Below are 6,832 nucleotides of genomic sequence, written 5' to 3'. Positions count from 1 at the left end.
AACCACAGACGCAACACCTTTCTGGATGACGTCACATTACCTGCCAGCAAAAGTTGTACCACTGCTTTTTTTTTAATTCAACAAAGCCCTGCTGCCTCAACAGAGTGGTCCTATTTAAATGAATGAAAGGGCTGCATTTTTTCACACAATGTTGTCTAAATGCAGCTTCATAGCTCTGAAATCACTTTGTGAGAATTAGGGACGATTGGAAAATGGCCAGTAAGAGTATCTGGTTCTGTCGGTTTAACTGATTAATGCCCTGCAGGCTTGCAACCCCTGGTGACCTGTGTTCTTAGAGACACAGTAAACAGATTCTCTCAACCCCCACCCACCCCTTTGTGGCTTTTACTGTTACTGTAGTTTTAGTTTTTGTTCTGTGTTTCACCATATCATTATTATCGCTTGTCTTGTTTATTATATTTCATGCAACTTGACAAAAAAATCACAATGTTATGGACAACTGAAGAATGACATTAAATTTGATAATTTATCTAATAAAAATTGGCAACCCATCGCATTCACATAATTTGTCTAAAATAAGTTAAATGTAACTGATATCTGATGAACTGTAAATAATCCTGTCTTTTACAAGTACCTGTTGCCAAAAGAACTTCATAGTGCTTTAAATATTTGTGTCATAGGTACAACAAATGTGATACAGGGATCAAACATGAATGGCACTAAACTGGAAAAAAAAAAAACTTTTCTCCCTGAGCTGAAAGAGAATATGATCTTTTTGAGCTGACAGTTTATCTGATAAACAACAGTTGATGGTTTTCTATACTTGACAGGAAAGTGTGGCTGTGCATCTTTTTTCTCTGTGAAACGGGAGCCCAGCAGGCCTGTAATTTCTGTTAGCAACTAAATGGATACAAATCACAGACCAAACAGAGACATAAGTTCAAAGCTGTAGTTGGGAAATGTTTCCATCAAAAGGAAAAACGGTTCCCTGGGAAGAAAACACCCTTCATGAGTGTCAGTGAACTTAAAGCTTGCATTAAACCGGGTGATTAACTAGAAACAGTATATGGTGCTTATGACTCTTTGCAGAGAGGAAAAGTGCACAACAAGCAATAGCTGAAGCACAGGTCTTTTAATTGACGGGTAATCATATCTTCACTTTCTCTATTTGTTAACTCACTCACTGAACAGCAGGAACATAGTCATTCCTTTGTCCTTAGACCAAGTCTGATCTCAGTCCCTCCACAGCCTCTCTACAACATGTTGGCCTCAGAGGAGCCAGGCTGCAATATCTGAAGAGTAACAATGAGTTTAACTGCTTTTCTAAACCAGGGGTAAACAAAGGCATAGATCACAGGGTTTAGACAAGAGTTAAAAAAATACAGAATGAGTATAAACGGTCCAATTAAAGCTCTAATCCAGTTGTAATCTACCCATGTTACAACGTAATATGGGCAGAAACACAACTACAAGAACACCAAGATTCCTGGCTGCTTTCAGCTCTGATTTCTTTGCCTTTGGAGTCACTGAAAGCTGGAGTGTGACAGCTGTAATGTGAGAGCGCATGGCACGAGCCTGAGACACAGCCACGGCAAATACTCTCAGATACAGAGCTACGATGACAGTAACTGGAACAAGAAAGGTAACAAAAAGATCAAAAAGCGCTGAGATGTCATCACTGTACAACAAACATGCTCCATAGCAGTATTTATTCCTCTCTGTTTGAGTCGGAAGATCCTTTACAAAGAGAAAGCTGTAGAAAACAGAACAGAGCCAACACAGACAAACACAGAATTTAACTCTTCTCCCGGTGACTTTAGTGGTGTAATGCAGAGGGTCACAAATAGCCACATAACGGTCAACTGCTATGAGCACTATGTCACCTATTGAGGCTGAGGGAATGTTGATGGAAAGAAGTGTAAACGTAGCACACACAACGTCACCAAGAAACCAGCAGGATGTTTTTCTGAGAACTTCTGCGGGCAACAGCACGAGGCCCACTAGAAGGTCTGAGACAGCCAGAGAGAGGAGGAGGATGTTGGTGGGTGTGTGGAGCTGCCTGGAGGGAAAGAAAAAAGCACAATTTAACCAACAAGAGTAACAAAACAACCAAAACCAGTATTCAAAATGAAAATACAAATCCATAGGAGTTTGAATATTTTCCGATCCACCACATCACTATTTACCATATTTTTAAGTGTAGACAGTTAAAATGAATTGGTTGAGGTCACGGTGGACAGAAAGCAATGCTTAGTATTGGTAAGAGAGTATACATGAACAACAGTCTTTGGCATTAAAGTCAGACATTTGGTGCAACATTATTCAGTACTAGCTCAAAGACAATTCTTCTAAATGTACAGCAGCTGTTCACATTTTTAAGTTACAAATCCTGTAGAGAGAAGCAAAAAAGTTAATATCTGCCTGTAGTGGGAGATTGAGATGATGATAACCAGGTTGAGAGCCACAGTGATCAGAGAGATGGAGTAGAACACAATGGTAACTGTTTCGGGCCAAGGAGAAATGGGCTTCCTGCAGGAGGTGTTAGGGAACTGTGGAAAGCAGAGCTCGGCTCTGTCCTCAACCTCCATCTGTAGATAGCTGCAGCTCTGGCAGCATCTGAACAAACCTGAGTCATGTAACTGAATTATCTCTCTCACATTCTCTTCATCCCCTCCTCTTTCTCAGTCCCTGTTTGACTCACTCTGCACATCCCACCATCATCTTCATCGCTCTCTCTGTAACCCTGCCTTTCTCACTGTCTCTCTATCCAATCTCTCTTTTGTCATTTTCTACACTTTCCTTTGCTTTGTCCTATTATTGTCCTACGGATAAGTTTTCAAGTTTCAAAAACAGTAGTCTTGCATTGTCAGCTCTATGCGGAGTAAAGTCTTGCTACACCACAGACGCATTCTAGGACAGGAGAAAAAAACTCACTCTGGGTTTTTTGCATTTCTTTAACCCAATCACAATTGACTCAGGAGGCGCGAAGGTCTGGATGCAGAGATGGTGGCTCTGCAAAATAGTCTCGGGAAGGAAATTGTTTTGGTGAAACATTTGCACCTGGCAAATGAAAACGCGACATACAATATTAAATGACGTTAACTCATACAATACAGTAACGTGAGCTATTTAAATTAGCTGGATACATGGTTAAACATCATTTGTTCTTACCAAAGTACCACCGTGTGTACTTTTTCCATAGCAATCCCACCGATAGGCCCAGAAAACTCTGCTGAATGACTCGAATCAGCTAATTGAAGATCAGCAATGTTTGCACTATAATCATCTCAACATAGACAATCATTTTCTCTTTTTATTGCACTATTTGCACATAACACTGTACATTTCATATTTTATTTATTATTACTGTATATTTGTTTTTATTATATATGTTAAAAGTCTGGATAATATATGTTGTTTGTATATGTTGTTTGTATACCTGGAGTGGTAACAAAAATAATTTCCCCCTGGGATTATTAAAGTATTTCTGATTCTGATTCTGATTCTGGTTTCCTCTCTAGCGTTTAGCTTAGTGAAGCGGCAGTGAAACCATTTACGACAGTGGCTAAGCCTTGTCGTTCTCCCCAGCTGACCAAATATGGTCACTTCTGTCTGTAAAATACCAAGATAGTTTTGGCCAAAATGTAAAAAAAAAAATGTAAATTTTTATTTATACAGCGCTTTTCACAGACAAGGTCACAAAGTGCTTTACAATGTGCATAGACAATTAAACATGGTAAAAATAGTCAATAGAATAAAATACAAATACAACAGATACAATTATCAATAAATAAAAGGCATATGTAGCTGACGCTGGAAAGTGTATATTTGTTGCCATGACAACACCGGAAATTAATATAAGTGATCTGTACTATTGCTAGGTGTTTTCAGTTTTATATATTATTATAAAACATTGTTCACTGAATTTTGAGTTCTTTATGAGTTAAACTGAGTTGTATTTTGTCTTTTGGTATATTCAGTACGAACGACCTTTATTTTGGTAAGCTACAAGATTCAGGGCCGGATGTTTTGGTGAGAAGCGCGAACGGAGGAGAAAAAATGGCGACAGTGAATAGCGAACTGTTAAGCTCCTGTTTTGTTTTATTCTACTGCTGGTCTACCAGGCGAACACGTTTTCACGGTGTTCCATCATACTTCTATAAGGAATAAAGGTGAATATGGACATCAGTATGAAGTGTGGACTCCTTCATGACCAGGGTAGTTATAGCATAGGCTACCCAAAAGCTAGCCTGAACAAGTGAGTCTTCACTTGTTCCTTAAAACAGTCCACATTCTCAGCAAACCTAATGCTGGTTGGTAGAGCATTCCAGAGTCTGGGTGCCATAGCCTCAAAGGCTCTATCCCCACACGTCTTCAGACGAGTGCGTGGCGTGGATAGCAGATTTTGATTGACAGACCTGAGAGACCGGGAGGGGGTGTGTAAGTGAATTATGTTGGCAAGATAATATGGGGCCTGACCATGTAGGTTATGGTGAGAATTTTGAATTGGATCCTGTAGGTTACAGGGAGCCAGTGAAGGGAGTAGAGTAGAGGGGTGATATTGGTGCGTCCGTTTGATCTAGTAAGAAGCCTAGCAGCAGCATTTTGAATGGATTGCAGGCGGTGAAGGACAGATTGCTAACTCCTAGCTTCAAAATAGCAGTCCACAAACCAATGGGTGACTTCACTGATGCTACGTCCATTATATTTACAATCTATGGTTTGTCGTCCGAGGCCCAGCCAATCAGCGTGTGCAGAGCTACTGGCAGCTAAAGGCATCGTTTAGGTGTGTGCTTGATGACTGTTCATATTAAACAACAATGGAGGCTCCTAGAGGTAAGTTTAGATGCTGCAATAGTACAGCAATAGCGTCACTGTTGTTCAGCTTTGCGATATCTACACTGGAAACCTGGATACTCTAGCAATCCCACCAATCGGCCTGGCAAAACTGCTGGATGACTTGCCTCAGCCGGTTGAAAATCAACGGCGACGTTCCCTCTCTAGCGTTTAGCTTAGTGCAGCGCCATTGAAACCATACATGATGGTGGCTAAGCCGCATCATTCCCTCCAGCAGGGACCCTCTTGTCCAAATATGGTCACTTCTGTCTCCAAAATAGCAAGATGGTGTTGGCCAAAATGTAAACTCCTGGCTTTAAAACGGCAGTCCACAAACCAATGGGTGTCGTCATGTCACTGATGCTACATCCACTATATTTACAATCTATGGTTTGCTGTGGCCCAGCCAATCAGCGTCCTGTGCAGAGCTACTGGCAGCTAAGGGCATGGTGTAGGTGTGTGTGCTGGGCGACTGTTGAAAAAAAAAAAAATGGAGGATCTTAAAAAGGTTAGCTTAGATGCTACATCATAGATCCATCACTCAGTGTTTGCTCAGCTCCCAAGTAAGTCTCAAGTCCAAAATACTAGGTTAGAGGAACTATTGCTGTACTATTGCAGCATCTGTCATTCAGTATACCGACATTTACACAGGAAACAGCGAATGGAGTCATTTAACCAGGGGGATGAGTTGACAGAGGGAACAACTCTCATTTTACTTGGAACCACTTCATCGAAATGGAAGAGTATATGTATTGAAGGAGTGGACTAGACAGTTATTGTCAGAGTGAGAAGTTATTGTCAGAGTGAGAAAACAACACTGCGCTTTGGTCAAAAGCTGCAAAAACTTTTTGGCTGAAAAGTGATTAAAAATGAAAGAGCAGCTTACACTTTTACTGGGAAGGAAATCTTAATTAAAAGACAGGTTAAACAAAATGTCATGAGCTATGTTCGAAACCGCTCCCTTATTCTCTCTCTCTCTCTCTCTCTCTCTCTCTCTCTCTCTCTCTCTCAAAATTAAAAGACTGAGATTAAAAGAAAATCAGCAGCAAAGGTGCAAGAAAGTCATTGACGTGAATATTTAAATAACCAACCATAACTACTTTGTCCAACCCAATAATAGAGGATAAAATAAAAAATAAAAAAAATCACTGAATTCAGACATTAAAGAGCTGTTAGAACTTGGGTGTCGGGTAAATTAAAATACATTAAAACGGATTTGAACTACCAACTTTAGTCACTTGCAGTTCAAACGACGAAAAAACCCAGATAGACACCGTCCTACTTCAAAAACAGTTCTTATACAACACAGGGAGCCCTCCAGCCCGACCCAAGGTCCTAGGAGTACTGATAAAAGAACAGCCCGATGGTCAAAGTTCAAAGAGGGCCGTTTTCCATACTCTGCCAAGTCTCAGTCAGCATATAAACCATGATGTGGAGCCTGCTGGCGCACTCAAGCCAGTCTAAAGGTTGAGGAGTCTGCTAATGACCAGCTCCACGACCAAGAGACGGAAGTGGGCCAGAAATTAAACAGGCTTTCCAGTACTCTTCAAAACATCAATGAGAAGGTTAAAATCCAGGTTCTGTGTGTTCACTTAAATGATGAAAAGTATCATTAATTCCACGATGAACCAAAATACGTGGCCACACAACCCGCGGCACAGGAGGATAAAGCTGCAGCAACCGTAGACGTCGGGCATAAGCAGGGCGTCTTTGATCTTCAGTTCCTCGGAAAGCAGGCATATAAAGCCAAAAAAGGGAAGAACCAAAGACAAGGGTTACATGGACAATGGAGATCAGCATGGCAGGGAGACCTTAGACAAAAAGCCCGGGGGCTGGATAAGGGCGATGCAGTAGACCTCAGGTTTAACCGATGACTGAGGATCTGGCTGAGCTTGGCCATGAGCGTAATCAGCGATGGGCGACTGTGGCACTGGGAGCTGAGAGGTCAACGTGCTGGGCAGCCTCAGTAGCCATGGGAACCAGGCCTTCTTCTGGGGACTCCAACACAGGGATACCATCTGAAAAAGCCAAGGCG

At 41.4% G+C, this 6,832-nt stretch overlaps 1 pseudogene; it reads right to left on the bottom strand.

The window, feature by feature from the left end:
- Positions 1–925: 925 nt before the first annotated feature.
- On the bottom strand, positions 926–2,549 carry LOC116054159 (annotated as a pseudogene).
- Between the last annotated feature and the right edge of the window lie 4,283 nt (positions 2,550–6,832).

Source organism: Sander lucioperca, chromosome 8, assembly GCF_008315115.2.
Source record: "Sander lucioperca isolate FBNREF2018 chromosome 8, SLUC_FBN_1.2, whole genome shotgun sequence".
NCBI classification, from domain to species: Eukaryota; Metazoa; Chordata; class Actinopteri; order Perciformes; family Percidae; genus Sander; species Sander lucioperca.
Note: the sequence above shows the minus strand (reverse complement) of the source record. Positions and strands in the feature narration are given on the sequence as shown.